The following is a 17,125-nucleotide window of genomic DNA, read 5'->3' as shown; positions in this document are numbered from 1 at the left end:
AAAAATACTGATGAATACAAAGTACAGCAGGGAACGTGATCAAGTTGCTCAACAAAAAGGCTTAATAAAGGAACATTGGCCATTAAAACAGCAACAGTCAAACGAGATACGAGATAAGAACTGAATGAAATGTCAAACACGAAGGGTGTTTTTCCTTAACGATAAAGATAAAAGCCATATTGTGATAAGATCAATAGATTGATATAAGAATACTGGGAAGTGTAATGATGAAAGTGAAGAAGATGGTGAAACTGAGGTGATGCATAACAATGAAGTATAGTGACAAAGATCTGGATATGATAAAGAGGCACAGATATAGAGGGTAAACTATGAGAAACAGAAGCCACAGATATAGAGGGTAAACGATGAGAAACAGAAGCCACAGATATAGAGGGTAAACTATGAGAAACAGAAGCCACAGATATAGAGGGTAAACTATGAGAAACAGAAGCCACAGATATAGAGGGTAAACTATGAGAAACAGAAGCCACAGATATAGAGGGTAAACTATGAGAAACAGAAGCCACAGATATAGAGGGTAAACTATGAGAAACAGAAGCCACAGATATAGAGGGTAAACTATGAGAAACAGAAGCCACAGATATAGAGGGTAAACTATGAGAAACAGAAGCCACAGATATAGAGGGTAAACTATGAGAAACAGAAGCCACAGATATAGAGGGTAAACTATGAGAAACAGAAGCCACAGATATAGAGGGTAAACTATGAGAAACAGAAGCCACAGATATAGAGGGTAAACTATGAGAAACAGAAGCCACAGATATAGAGGGTAAACTATGAGAAACAGAAGCCACAGATATAGAGGGTAAACTATGAGAAACAGAAGCCACAGATATAGAGGGTAAACTATGAGAAACAGAAGCCACAGATATAGAGGGTAAACTATGAGAAACAGAAGCCACAGATATAGAGGGTAAACTATGAGAAACAGAAGCCACAGATATAGAGGGTAAACTATGAGAAACAGAAGCCACAGATATAGAGGGTAAACTATGAGAAACAGAAGCCACAGATATAGAGGGTAAACTATGAGAAACAGAAGCCACAGATATAGAGGGTAAACGATGAGAAACAGAAGCCACAGATATAGAGGGTAAACGATGAGAAACAGAAGCCACAGATATAGAGGGTAAACTATGAGAAACAGAAGCCACAGATATAGAGGGTAAACTATGAGAAACAGAAGCCACAGGCTTCAGGGATACAACACCTGGACAACAGACACATGATTCAGGGATACAACATCTGAGCAACAGACACATGATTCAGGGAAACAGAATCCGGACAAAGTCTGATTTCAAATGCGTAAATGAATAGGAAATATTTCTTTCCAGAAAACATGACACTATATAAGAACTTCTGGGGATGAGAGACATAAAGGGAAAACATATGTCAGAACTAGGAAACTTTGGAATACATAGTAAAAAAACGTATTGATATATTATAATGGTTACCGTGAAGATAGATTAGAACATTGTGAGCATAGCAAGTACTGCTCAGATTGAAATGTAAACACGAGATCATCACAGTGTCTATCATGCTAGGCGATATCGAGAAGGAATGAGAGGGAGGTAAAAATCATTTGTGAAACACAAAAATAAAAGAGAAAAATAGACCTTCATGGTGTAATGGTGAGCATTCCTGACTGTGAAGCATTCACGGGTCGCCAGGGGTCGAATGTATAGGTTCGAATCATGGAAGAGGCAATCAGTCCACAGTCCACCTATATATATATATATATATATATATATATATATATATATATATATATATATATATATATATATATATATATATATATATATATATATATATATATATATATCCTCCCCTCCTTGTATTTTTACTTTCTAAAATGGGAAACAGAAGAAGGAGTCACGCGGGGAGTGCTCATCCTCCTCGTAGGCTCAGATTGGGGTGTCTAAATGTGTGTGGATGTAACCAAGATGTGAGAAAAGGAGAGATAGGTAGTATGTTTGAGGAAAGGAATCTGGATGTTTTGGCTCTGAGTGAAACAAAGATCAAGGGTAAAGGGGAAGAGTGGTTTGAATATGTCTTGGGAGTAAAGTCAGGGGTTAGTGAGAGGACAAGAGCAAGGGAAGGAGTAGCACTACTCCTGAAACAGGATTGGTGGGAGTATGTGATAGAATGTAAGAAAGTAAATTCTAGACTGATATGGGTAAAACTGAAAGTTTATGGAGAGAGATGGGTGATTATTGGTGCATATGCTCCTGGGCATGAGAAGAAAGATCATGAGAGGCAAGTGTTTTGGGAGCAGCTGAATGAGTGTGTTAGTGGTTTTGATGCACAAGACCGGGTTACAGTGATGGGTGATTTGAATGCAAAGGTGAGTAATGTGGTAGTTGAGGGAATAATTGGTATACATGGGGTGTTCAGTGTTGTAAATGGAAATGGTGAAGAGCTTGTAGATTTATGTGCTGAAAAAGGACTGGTGATTGGGAATACCTGTTTTAAAATGCGAGATGTATATAAGTATACGTATGTAAGTAGGAGAGATGGCCAGAGAGCGTTATTGGATTACGTGTTAATTGACAGGTGCGCGAATGAGAGACTTTTGGATGTTAATGTGCTGAGAGGCGCAACTGGAGGGATGTCTGATCATTATCTTGTGGAGGCGAAGGTGAAGATTTGTATGGGTTTTCAGAAAAGAAGTGAAAATGTTGGGGGTGAAGAGAGTGGTGAGAGTAAGTGACCTTAGGAAGGAGACTTGTGTGAGGAAGTACCAGGAGAGACTAAGTACAGTATGGAAAAAGGTGAGAACAAAGGAGGTAAGGGGAGTGGGGGAGGAATGGGATATATTTATGGAAGCAGTGAAGGCTTGCGCAAAAGATGCTTGTGGCATGAGAAACGTGGGAGGTGGGTTCATTAGAAAGGGTAGTGAGTGGTGGGATGAAGAAGTAAGATTATTAGTGAAAGAGAAGGGAGAGGCATTTGGACGATTTTTGCAGGGAAAAAATGCAAATGAGTAGGAGATGTATAAAAGAGACAGGAGGTCAAGAGAAAGGTGCAAGAGGTGAAAAAGAGGGCAAATGAGAGCTAGGGTGAGAGAGTATCATTAAATTTTAGGGAGAATAAAAAGATGTTCTGGAAGGAGGTAAATAAAGTGCGTAAGCCAAGGGAGCAAATGGGAACTTCAGTGAAGGGGGCTAATGGGGAGGTGATAATATTTAGTGGTGATGTGAGAAGGGGATGGAGTGAGTATTTTGAAAGTTTGTTGATTGTGTTTGATGATGGAGTGGCAGATATAGGGTGTTTTGGTTGAGGTGGTGTGCAAAGTGAGAGGGTTAGGGAAAATTATTCGGTAAACAGAGAAGAGGTAGTGAAAGCTTTGCGGAAGATGAGAGCCGGCAAGGCAGCAGATTTGGATGGTATTGCAGTGGAATTTATTAAAAAAAGGGGATGACTGTATTGTTGACTGGTTGGTTAATGTATGTATGATTCATGGTGAGGTGCCTGAGGATTGACGGAATGTTTGCATAGTGCCATTGTATAAAGGCGAAAGGGGATAAGAGAGAGTGCTCAAATTACAGAGGTATAAGTTTGTTGAGTATTCCTGGTAAATTATATGGGAGGGAATTGACTGAGAGGTTGGAGGCATGTACAGAGCATCAGATTGGGGAAGAGCAGTGTGGTTTCAGAAGTGGTAGAGGATATGTTGATCAGGTGTTTGCTTTGAAGAATGTACGTGAGAAATACTTAGAAAAGCAAATGGATTTGTATGTAGCATTTATGGATCTGGAGAAGGCATATGATAGAGTTGATAGAGTGCTCTGTGGAAGGTACTAAGAATATATGGTGTGGGAGGCAAGTTGTTAGAAGTAATGAAAAGTTTTTATCGAGGATGTAAGGCATGTGTACGTGTAGGAAGAGAGGAAATTGATTGGTTCCCAGTGAGTGTATGTTTGCGGCAGGGGTGTGTGATGTCTCCATGGTTGCTTAATTTGTTTATGGATGGGGATGTTAGGAGGTGAATGCAAGAGTTTCGGAAAGAGGGACAAGTATGCAGTCTGTTGTGGATGAGAGAGCTTGGGAAGTGAGTCAGTTCTTGTTCGCTTATGATACAGTGCTGGTGGCTGATTCATGTGAGAAATTGCAGAAGCTGGTGACTGAGTTTGGTAAAGTGTGTGAAAGAAGAAAGTTAAGAGTAAATGTGAATACGAGCAAGGTTATTAGGCACAGTAGGGTTGAGGGTCAAGTCAATTGGGAGGTAAGTTTGAATGGAGAAAAACTGGAGGAAGTAAAGTGTTTTAGATATCTGGGAGTGGATCTGGCAGCGGATGGAACCATGGAAGCGGAAGTGAATCATAGGGTGGGGGAGGGGGCGAGAATCCTGGAAGCCTTGAAGAATGTGTGGAACTCGAGAACATTATCTCGGAAAGCAAAAATGTGTATGTTTGAAGGAATAGTGGTTCCAACAATGTTGTATGGCTGCGAGGCGTGAGCTATGGATAGAGTTGTGCGCAGGAGGATGGATGTGCTGGAAATGAGATGTTTGAGGACAATATGTGGTGTCAGGTGTTCTGATCGAGTAAGTAATGTAAGTGTAAGAGAGGTGTGTGGAAACAAAAAGAGCGTAGTTGGGAGAGCAGAATAGGGTGTTTTGAAATGGTTTGGGCACATGGAGAGAATGAGTGAGGAAAGATTGACCAAGAGGATATATGTGTCGGAGGTGGAGGGAACGAGGAGAAGTGGGAGACCAAATTGGAGGTGGAAAGATGGAGTGAAAAAGATTTTGAGTGTTCTGGGCCTGAACATTCAAGAGGGTGAAAGGCGGGCAAGGAATAGAGTGAATTGGAGCGATGTGGTATACCGGGGCTGACGTGCTGTCAGTGGATTGAATCAAGGCATGTGAAGCGTCTGGGGTAAACCATGGAAAGCTGTGTAGGTATGTATATTTGCGTGTGTGGACGTATGTATATACATGTGTATGGGGGGGGTTGGGCCATTTCTTTCGTCTGTTTCCTTGCGCTACCTCGCAAACGCGGGAGACAGCGACAAAGTATAAAAAAAAAAAATATATATATATATATATATATATATATATATATATATATATATATATATATATATATATATATATATATATATATATATATATATATATATATATATATATATATATATATATATATATATATATATATATATTATATATATATATATATATATATATATATATATATATATATATATATATATATATATATATATATATATATATATATATATATATATATATATATATATATATATATATATATATATATATATATATATATATATATATATATTCTTTCCTTCTTTCAAACTATTCGCCATTTCCCGCGCTAGCAAGGAAGCGTTAAGAACAGAGGACTGGGCCTCTGAGGGAATAGCCTCACTTGGCATCCTTCTCTGTTCCTTTTTTTGGAAAATTAATATAAAAAGAATAGGGGAGGATTACCAGCATCACGCTCCCTCTCCTTTTAGTCGCCTTCTACGACACGCAGGGAATACGTGGGAAGTATTCTTTCTCCCCTATCCCAAGGGATTATATATATATATATTTTTCATTTTTTTTTTTGCTTTGTTGCTGTCTCCCGCGTTTGCGAGGTAGCGCAAGGAAACAGACGAAAGAAATGGCCCAACCCACCCCCATACACATGTATATACATATGTCCACACATGCAAATATACATACCTACACAGCTTTCCATGGTTTACCCTAGACGCTTCACATGCCCTGATTCAACCCACTGACAGCACGTCAACCCCGGTATACCACATCGATCCAATTCACTCTATTCCTTGCCCTCCTTTCACCCTCCTGCATGTTCAGGCCCCGATCACACAAAATCTTTTTCACTCCATCTTTCCACCTGCAATGTGGTCTCCCACTTCTCCTCGTTCCCTCCACCTCCGACACATATATCCTCTTGGTCAATCTTTCCTCACTCATTCTCTCCATGTGCCCAAACCATTTCAAAACACCCTATTCTGCTCTCTCAACCACGCTCTTTTTATTTCCACACATCTCTCTTACCCTTACGTTACTTACTCGATCAAACCACCTCACATCACACATTGTCCTAAAACATCTCATTTCCAGCACATCCATCCTCCTGCGCACAACTCTATCCATAGCCCACGCCACGCAACCATACAACATTGTTGGAACCACTATTCCTTCAAACATACCCATTTTTGCTTTCCGAGATAATGTTCTCGACTTCCACACATTCTGCAAGGCTCCCAGAATTTTCGCCCCCTCCCCCACCCTATGATCCACTTCCGCTTCCATGGTTCCATCCACTGCCAGATCCACTCCCAGATATCTAAAACACTTTACTTCCTCCAGTTTTGCTTCATTCAAACTTACCTCCCAATTGACTTAACCCTCAACCCTACTGTACCTAATAACCTTGCTCTTATTCACATTTACTCCTAACATTCTTCTTTCACACACTTTACCAAACTCAGTCACCAGCTTCTGCAGTTTCTCACATGAATCAGCCACCAGCGCTGTATCATCAGCGAACACCAACTGACTCACTTCCCAAGCTCTCTTATCCCCAACAGACTTCATACCTGCCCCTCTTTTCAAAACTCTTGCATTCTCCTCCCTAACAACCCCATCCATAAACAAATTAAACAACCATGGAGACATCACACACCCCTGCCGCAAACCTACATTCACTGAGAACCAATCACTTTCCTCTCTTCCTACACGTACACATGCCTTACCTCCTCGATAAAAACTTTTCACTGCTTCTAACAACTTGCCTCCCACACCATATATTCTTAATACCTTCCACAGAGCATCTCTATCAACTCTATCATATGCCTTCTCCAGATCCATAAATGCTACATACAAATCCATTTGCTTTTCTAAGTATTTCTCGCATACATTCTTCAAAGGAAACACCTGATCCACACATCCTCTACCACTTCTGAAACCACACTGCTCTTCCCCAATCTGATGCTCTGTACATGCCTTCACTCTCTCAATCAATACCCTCCCATATAATTTACCAGGAATACTCAACAAACTTATACCTCTGTAATTTGAGCACTCACTCTTATCCCCTTTGCCTTTGTACAATGGCACTATGCACGCATTCCGCCAATCCTCAGGCACCTCACCATGAGTCATACATACATTAAATAAACTTACCAACCAGTCAGTAATACAGTCAACCCCTTTTTTAATAAATTCCACTGCAATACCATCCAAACCTGCTGCCTTGCTGGCTTTCATCTTCCGCAAAGCTTTTATTACCTCTTCTCTGTTTACCAAATCATTTTCCCTAACCCTCTCACTTTGCACACCACCTCGACCAAAACACCCTATATCTGCCACTCTATCATCAAACACATTCAACAAACCTTCAAAATACTCACTCCATCTCCTTCTCACATCACCACTACTTGTTATCACCTCCACATTTGCGCCCTTCACTGAAGTTCCCATTTGCTCCCTTGTCTTACGCACTTTATTTACCTCCTTCCAGAACATCTTTTTATTCTCCCTAAAATTTAATGATACTCTCTCACCCCAACTCTCATTTGCCCTCTTTTTCACCTCTTGCAACTTTCTCTTGACCTCCTGTCTCTTTCTTTTATACATCTCCCACTCAATTGCATTTTTTTCCCTGCAAAAATCGTCCAAATGCCTCTCTCTTCTCTTTCACTAATACTCTTACTTCTTCATCCCACCACTCACTACCCTTTCTAATCAACCCACCTCCCACTCTTCTTATGCCACAAGCATCTTTTGCGCAATCCATCACTGATTCCCTAAATACATCCCATTCCTCCCCCACTCCCCTTACTTCCATTGTTCTCACCTTTTTCCATTCTGTACTTAGTCTCTCCTGGTACTTCCTCACAAAAGTCTCCTTCCCAAGCTCACTTACTCTCACCACCCTCTTCACCCCAACATTCACTCTTCTTTTCTGAAAACTCATACAAATCTTCACCTTAGCCTCCACAAGATAATGATCAGACATCCCTCCAGTTGCACCTCTCAGCACATTAACATCCAAGAGTCTCTCGCGCGCCTGTCAATTAACACGTAATCCAATAACGCTCTCTAGCCATCTCTCCTAATTACATACGTATACTTATGTATATCTCGCTTTTTAAACCAGGTATTCCCAATCACCGGTCCTCTTTCAGCACATAAATCTACAAATTCTTCACCATTTCCCTTTACAACACTGAACACCCCATGTATACCAGTTATTCCCTCAACTGCCACATTACTCACCTTTGCATTCAAATCACCCATCACTATAACGCGATCTCATGCATCAAAACCACTAACACACTCATTCAGCTGCTCCCAAAACACTTGCCTCTCATGATCTTTCTTATGCCCAGGTGCATATGCACCAATAATCACCCATCTCTCTCTATCAACTTTCAGTTTTACCCATATTGATCGAGAATTTACTTCTTATCATATACATACATTTATATCACATACTCCCACAACTTCTGTTTCAGGAGTACTGCTACTCCTTCCCTTGCTCTTGTCCTCTCACTAACCCCTGATTTTACTTCCAAGACATTTCCAAACCACTCTTCCCCTTTACCCTTGAGCTTCGTTTCACTCAGAGTCAAAACATCCAGGTTCCTTTCCTCAAACATACTACCTATCTCTTCTTTTTTTTACATCTTGGTTACATCCAAACACATTTAGACACCCTAGTCTGAGCCTTCGAGGAGGATGAGCACTCCCCGCGTGACTCCTTCTTCTGTTTCCCATTTTAGAAAGTTAAAAAAAATACAAGGAGGGGAGGGTTTCTAGCCCCCCGCTCCCGTCCCCTCCAGTCGCCTTCTACGACACGCAGGGAATACGTGGGAAGTATTCTTTCTCCCCTATCCCCAGGGATGATATATATATATATATATATATATATATATATATATATATATATATATATATATATATATATATATATATATATATATATATATATATATATATATGTATATATATATATATATATATACTTGGATTTGTATGTAGCATTTATGGATCTGGAGAAGGCATATGATAGAGTTGATAGAGATGCTCTGTGGAAGGTATTAAGAATATATGGTGTGGGAGGCAAGTTGTCAGAAGCAGTGAAAAGTTTTTATCGAGGATGTAAGGCATGTGTACGTGTAGGAAGAGAGGAAAGTGATTGGTTCTCAGTGAATGTTGGTTTGCGGCAGGGGTGTGTGATGTCTCCATGGTTGTTTAATTTGTTTATGGATGGGGTTGTTAGGGAGGTAAATGCAAGAGTCTTGGAAAGAGGGGCAAGTATGAAGTCTGTTGGGGATGAGAGAGCTTGGGAAGTGAGTCAGTTGTTGTTCGCTGATGATACAGCGCTGGTGGCGGATTCATGTGAGAAACTGCAGAAGCTGGTGACGGAGTTTGGTAAAGTGTGTGGAAGAAGAAAGTTAAGAGTAAATGTGAATAAGAGCAAGGTTATTAGGTACAGTAGGGTTGAGGGTCAAGTCAATTGGGAGGTGAGTTTGAATGGAGAAAAACTGGAGGAAGTGAAGTGTTTTAGATATCTGGGAGTGGATCTGTCAGCGGATGGAACCATGGAAGCGGAAGTGGATCATAGGGTGGGGGAGGGGGCGAAAATTTTGGGAGCCTTGAAAAATGTGTGGAAGTCGAGAACATTATCCCGGAAAGCAAAAATGGGTATGTTTGAAGGAATAGTAGTTCCAACAATGTTGTATGGTTGCGAGGCGTGGGCTATGGATAGAGTTGTGCGCAGGAGGATGGATGTGCTGGAAATGAGATGTTTGAGGACAATGTGTGGTGTGAGGTGGTTTGATCGAGTAAGTAACGTAAGGGTAAGAGAGATGTGTGGAAATAAAAAGAGCGTGGTTGAGAGAGCAGAAGAGGGTGTTTTGAAATGGTTTGGGCACATGGAGAGAATGAGTGAGGAAAGATTGACCAAGAGGATATATGTGTCGGAGGTGGAGGGAACGAGGAGAAGAGGGAGACCAAATTGGAGGTGGAAAGATGGAGTGAAAAGGATTTTGTGTGATCGGGGCCTGAACATGCAGGAGGGTGAAAGGAGGGCAAGGAATAGAGTGAATTGGAGCGATGTGGTATACAGGGGTTGACGTGCTGTCAGTGGATTGAATCAAGGCATGTGAAGCGTCCGGGGTAAACCATGGAAAGCTGTGTAGGTATGTATATTTGCGTGTGTGGACGTGTGTATATACATGTGTATGGGGGTGGGTTGGGCATTTCTTTCGTCTGTTTCCTTGCGCTACCTCGCAAACGCGGGAGACAGCGACAAAGTATAAAAAAAAAAAAAAAAAAAATATATATATATATATATATATATATATATATATATATATATATATATATATATATATATATACATATATATGTATATATATATATATATATATATATATATATATATATATATATATATATATATATATATATATATATTTTTTTTTTTTTTTTTTTCAAACTATTCGCCATTTCCCGCGTTAGCGAGGTAGCGTTAAGAACAGAGAACTGGGCCACTGAGGGAATATCCTCACCTGGCCCCCTTCTCTGTTCCTTCTTTTGGAAAATTAAATAAAATTGAGAGGGGAGGATTTCCAGCCCCCCGCTCTCTCCCCTTTTAGTCGCCTTCTACGACACGCAGGGAATACGTGGGAAGTATTCTTTCTCCCCTATCCCCAGGGATAATATATATATATATATGCATATATATATATATATATATATATATATATATATATATATATATATATATATATATATATATATATATATATATATATATATATATATATATCTATATATATATATATATATATATATATATATATATATGCCTTCTCCAGATCCATAAATGCTACATACAAATCCATTTGCTTTTCTAAGTATTTCTCACATACATTCTTCAAAGCAAACACCTGATCCACACATCCTCTACCACTTCTGAAACCGCACTGCTCTTCCCCAATCTGATGCTCTGTACATGCCTTCACCCTCTCAATCAATACCCTCCCATATAATTTACCAGGAATACTCAACAAACTTATACCTCTGTAATTTGAGCACTCACTCTTATCCCCTTTGCCTTTGTACAATGGCACTATGCACGCATTCCGCCAATCCTCAGGCACCTCACCATGAGTCATACATACATTAAATAACCTTACCAACCAATCAACAATACAGTCACCCCCTTTTTTAATAAATTCCACTGCAATACCATCCAATCCTGCTGCCTTGCCGGCTTTCATCTTCCGCAAAGCTTTTACTACCTCTTCTCTGTTTACCAAATCATTTTCCCTAACCCTCTCACTTTGCACACCACCTCGACCAAAACACCCTATATCTGCCACTCTGTCATCAGACACATTCAACAAATCTTCAAAATACTCATTCCATCTCCTTCTCACATCACCACTACTTGTTATCACCTCCCCATTTACGCCCTTCACTGAAGTTCCCATTTGCTCCCTTGTCTTACGCACTTTATTTACCTCCTTCCAGAACATCTTTTTATTCTCCCTAAAATTTACTGATAGTCTCTCACCCCAACTCTCATTTGCATATGATAGAGTTGATAGAGATGCTCTGTGGAAGGTATTAAGAATATATGGTGTGGGAGGAAAGTTGTTAGAAGCAGTGAAAAGTTTTTATCGAGGATGTAAGGCATGTGTACGTGTAGGAAGAGAGGAAAGTGATTGGTTCTCAGTGAATGTAGGTTTGCGGCAGGGGTGTGTGATGTCTCCATGGTTGTTTAATTTGTTTATGGATGGGGTTGTTAGGGAGGTAAATGCAAGAGTCCTGGAAAGAGGGGCAAGTATGAAGTCTGTTGGGGATGAGAGAGCTTGGGAAGTGAGTCAGTTGTTGTTCGCTGATGATACAGCGCTGGTGGCTGATTCATGTGAGAAACTGCAGAAGCTGGTGACTGAGTTTGGTAAAGTGTGTGGAAGAAGAAAGTTAAGAGTAAATGTGAATAAGAGCAAGGTTGTTAGGTACAGTAGGGTTGAGGGTCAAGTCAATTGGGAGGTGAGTTTGAATGGAGAAAAACTGGAGGAAGTGAAGTGTTTTAGATATCTGGGAGTGGATCTGTCAGCGGATGGAACCATGGAAGCGGAAGTGGATCATAGGGTGGGGGAGGGGGCGAAAATTTTGGGAGCCTTGAAAAATGTGTGGAAGTCGAGAACATTATCTCGGAAAGCAAAAATGGGTATGTTTGAAGGAATAGTGGTTCCAACAATGCTGTATGGTTGCGAGGCGTGGGCTATGGATAGAGTTGTGCGCAGGAGGATGGATGTGCTGGAAATGAGATGTTTGAGGACAATGTGTGGTGTGAGGTGGTTTGATCGAGTAAGTAACGTAAGGGTAAGAGAGATGTGTGGAAATAAAAAGAGCGTGGTTGAGAGAGCAGAAGAGGGTGTTTTGAAATGGTTTGGGCACATGGAGAGAATGAGTGAGGAAAGATTGACCAAGAGGATATATGTGTCGGAGGTGGAGGGAACGAGGAGAAGAGGGAGACCAAATTGGAGGTGGAAAGATGGAGTGAAAAAGATTTTGTGTGATCGGGGCCTGAACATGCAGGAGGGTGAAAGGAGGGCAAGGAATAGAGTGAATTGGAGCGATGTGGTATACAGGGGTTGACGTGCTGTCAGTGGATTGAATCAAGGCATGTGAAGCGTCTGGGGTAAACCATGGAAAGCTGTGTAGGTATGTATATTTGCGTGTGTGGGTGTGTGTATGTACATGTGTATGGGGGGGGGGGGGGGTTGGGCCATTTCTTTCGTCTGTTTCCTTGCGCTACCTCGCAAACGCGGGAGACAGCGACAAAGTATAAAAAAAAAAAAAAAAAAAAAAAAAAAATATATATATATATATATATATATATATATATATATATATATATATATATATATATATATATATATATATATATATATATATATATATATATATATGCATGTTCAGGCCCCGATCACACAAAATCTTTTTCACTCCATCTTTCCACCTCCAATTTGGTCTCCCACTTCTCGTTCCCTCCACCTCCGACACATATATCCTCTTGGTCAATCTCTCCTCACTCATTCTCTCCATGTGCCCAAACCATTTCAAAACACCCTCCTCTGCTCTCCCAACCACGCTCTCTTTATTTCCACACATCTCTCTTACCCTTACATTACTTACTCGATCAAACCACCTCACACCACACATTGTCCTCAAACATCTCATTTCCAGCACATCCACCCTCCTTCGCACAACTCTATCCATAGCCCACGCCTCGCAGCCATACAACATTGTTGGAACCACTATTCCTTCAAACATACCTATTTTTGCTTTCCGAGATAATGTTCTCGACTTCCACACATTCTTCAAGGCTCCCAGGATTTTCACCCCCTCCCCCACCCTATGATTCACTTCCGCTTCCATGGTTCCATCCGCTGCCAGATCCACTCCCAGATATCTAAAACACTTTAGTTCCTCCAGGTTTTCTCCATTCAAACTTACCTCCCAATTGACTTGACCCTCAACCCTACTGTACCTAATAACCTTGCTCCTATTCACATTTACTCTTAACTTTTTTCTTTCACACACTTTACCAAACTTAGTCACCAGCTTCTGCAGTTTCTCACATGAATCAGCCACCAGCGCTGTATCATCAGCGAACAACAACTGACTCACTTCCCAAGCTCTCTCATTCACAACAAACTTCATACTTGCCCCTCTTTCCAAAACTCTTGCATTCACTTCCTAACAACCCCATCCATAAACAAATTAAACAACCATGGAGACATCACACACCCCTGCCGCAAACCTACATTCACTGAGAACCAATCACTTTCCTCTCTTCCTACACATACACATGCCTTACATCCTCGATAAAAACTTTTCACTGCTTCTAACAATATGTATATGTGTATTCCTACTAGTCCACGGGGAAAATGAAACACGACACGTAATTGTGATCTTTTCCAATATATGTATATATATATATATATATATATATATGTATATATTTTTTTTTCTTTTTTTTTTTGCTTTGTCGCTGTCTCCCGCGTTTGCGAGGTAGCGGAAGGAAACAGACGAAAGAAATGGCCCAACCCACCCCCATACACATGTATATACATACGTCCACACACGCAAAATATACATACCTACTCAGCTTTCCATGGTTTATCCCAGACGCTTCACATGCCCCGATTCAATCCACTGACAGCACGTCAACCCCGGTATACCACATCGCTCCAATTCACTCTATTCCTTGCCCTCCTTTCACCCTCCTGCATGTTCAGGCCCCGATCACACAAAATCTTTTTCACTCCATCTTTCCACCTCCAATTTGGTCTCCCTCTACTCCTCGTTCCCTCCACCTCCGACACATATATCCTCTTGGTCAATCTTTCCTCACTCATTCTCTCCATGTGCCCAAACCATTTCAAAACATCCTCTTCTGCTCTCTCAACCACGCTCTTTTTATTTCCACACATCTCTCTTACCCTTACGTTACTTACTCGATCAAACCACCTCCCACCACACATTGTCCTCAAACATCTCATTTCTAGCAAATCCATCCTCCTGCGCATATATATATATATATATATATATATATATATATATATATATATATATATATATATATATATATATATATATATATATATATATATATATATATATATATATATATATATATATATATATATATATATATATATATATTAATTTTCCAAAAGAAGGAACAGAGAATTGGGCCAGGTGAGGGTATTCCCTCAAAGGCCCAGTCCTCTGTTCTTAACGCTACCTCGCTAATGCGGGAAATGGCAAATAGTCTGAAAGAAAAGAAAGATATATATATATATATATATATATATATATATATATATATATATATATATATATATATATATATATATATATATATATATATATATATATATATATATATATATATATATATATATATATCCAGACCCCGCAAAACGTTTCATGGTTTACACCAGACGCTTCACGTGCCCTGTTTCAATCCATTGACAGCATGTCGACTCCGGCATACCAAATCATTCCAATTCACTCTATTCCTTGTACGCCTTTCACCCTCATACATGTTCAAGCTCCGATCGCTCAAAATCGTTCACTCCATCCTTCCACCTCCAATTTGGTGTCCCACTTCTCCTTGTTCCCTCCACCTCTGACACTTATATCCTCTTTGGCAATCTTTCCTCACTCATTCCCTCAATGTAACCAAACCATTTCCAAGCACCCTCTTCTGCTCTCTCAACCACACTCTTTTTATTACCATACATCTCTCTTACCCTTTCATTATTTACTCGATGAAACCACCTCACACCACATACTGTCCTCAAACATCTCATTTCCAACAAATCCACCTTCCTTCGCACAACTCTATTTATAGCCCACTATTCCTTCAAACTTACTCGTTTTAGCTTTCCGAGATAATGTTCTCGCCTACCATATAATTTTCAACGCTTCCAGAACTTTCGCCTCGTCCCCCAACCCTGTGATTCACTTCCGCATCCATGGTTCCATCCGGTGCCAAATCCACTCCAAGATATCTAAAACACTTAACTTCCTCCAGATTTCCTCCATTCAAACTAACCTCCCAGTTGACTTGACCCTCAACCCTACTGTACCTAATAACCTTGCTCTTATTCACATTTACTCTTAACTCTCTTTCTTACACACTTTACCAAACTCACTTACCAGCTTCTGCAGTTTCTCACCCGAACAACCACCAGTGCTGAATCATCAGCGAACAGCAACTAACTCAATTCCCAAGCCCTCACATCCACAACAGACTGCATACTTGCGCTCCTTTCCAAAACTCTTGCTTTCACCTCCCTAACAACCCTATCCATAAACAGATTAACAACCATGGAGACATCACGCACCTCTGCCGCAAACCAACATTCACTGAGAACCAAACACTTTCCTCTTTTCCTGCACGTACACATGCCTTACATCCTCGATAAAAACTTTTCACTGCTTCTAGCAACTTGCCTCCCAAACAATATATTCTTAATGCCTTCCACAGAGCAGCTCTGTCAACTCTAGCATATGCCTTTTTTAAGTATTTCTCACATATACTTTTCAAAGCAAATATCTGATCCACACATCCTCTACCACTTCTGGAACCACACTGCTCTTGCCCAATCTGATGCTCTGTACATGCTTTCACCCTTTCAATCGATACCCTCCCATATGATTTACCTAGAATACTCAACAAACTTATACCTTTGTAATTTGAGCACTCACTTTTATCCCCTTTGCCTTTGTACAATGGCACTATGCAAGCATTCCGCCAATCCTCAGGCACCTCACAATGAGTCATACATACAATGAATATCCTTACTAACCAGTCAGCAACACAATCACCCACTTTTTTAACAAATTCCACTGCAATACCATCCAAACCTGCTGCCTTACTGGCTTTCATCTTCTGCAAAGCTTTTACTACCTATTCTCTATTTGCCAAATCATTCCCCCTAACCCTCTCACCGCACATTACCTCGACCAAAGCACCCTATATCTGCCACTCTATCATTTAACACATTCAAAACACCTTCAAAATACTCACTCCATCTCCTTCTCACATCAACACTACTTGTTATTACCTCCCCATTAGCCCCCTTCACCGATGTTCCCATTTCTTATGTCTTACGCACTTTATTTACTTCCTTCCAAAACATCTTTTTATTCTCCCTAAAATTTAAAGATACTCTCACACCCCAACTCTCATTTGCCCTCTTCATCACCTCTTGGACCTTTCTCTTGAACTCCTGCTCTTTATTCTATACATCTCCCCGTCATTTACACTATTTCCTTGCAATCATCGTCCAAATGCCTTTCTTCTCCTTCACTAATAATCTTACTTCATCCCACCACTCCATACCCTTTCTAATCTGCCCACCTCCCATGCTTCTCATACACAGGCATGTTTTGCGCAAGCCAATACTGCTTCCCTAAATACATCCCATTACTCCTCCATTCCCCTTACGTCCTTTGCTCGCACCTTTCTCCATTCTGCATTCAGTCTCTCCTGGTACTTCCTCACACAAATCT

At 40.4% G+C, this 17,125-nt stretch overlaps 1 protein-coding gene across 2 annotated transcripts in view; it reads right to left on the bottom strand.

Annotated features, from left to right (window-relative positions):
• The window catches only part of LOC139746531 (putative aldolase class 2 protein PA3430), a 45,365-nt gene that overhangs the window by 14,114 nt on the left and 14,126 nt on the right, over positions 1-17,125 (bottom strand). The window lies entirely within an intron of this gene.

The sequence above is a fragment of the Panulirus ornatus genome, chromosome 65 (genome assembly GCF_036320965.1).
Source record: "Panulirus ornatus isolate Po-2019 chromosome 65, ASM3632096v1, whole genome shotgun sequence".
NCBI classification, from domain to species: domain Eukaryota; kingdom Metazoa; phylum Arthropoda; class Malacostraca; order Decapoda; family Palinuridae; genus Panulirus; species Panulirus ornatus.
This window is presented reverse-complemented; position numbering and strand designations above follow the sequence as displayed.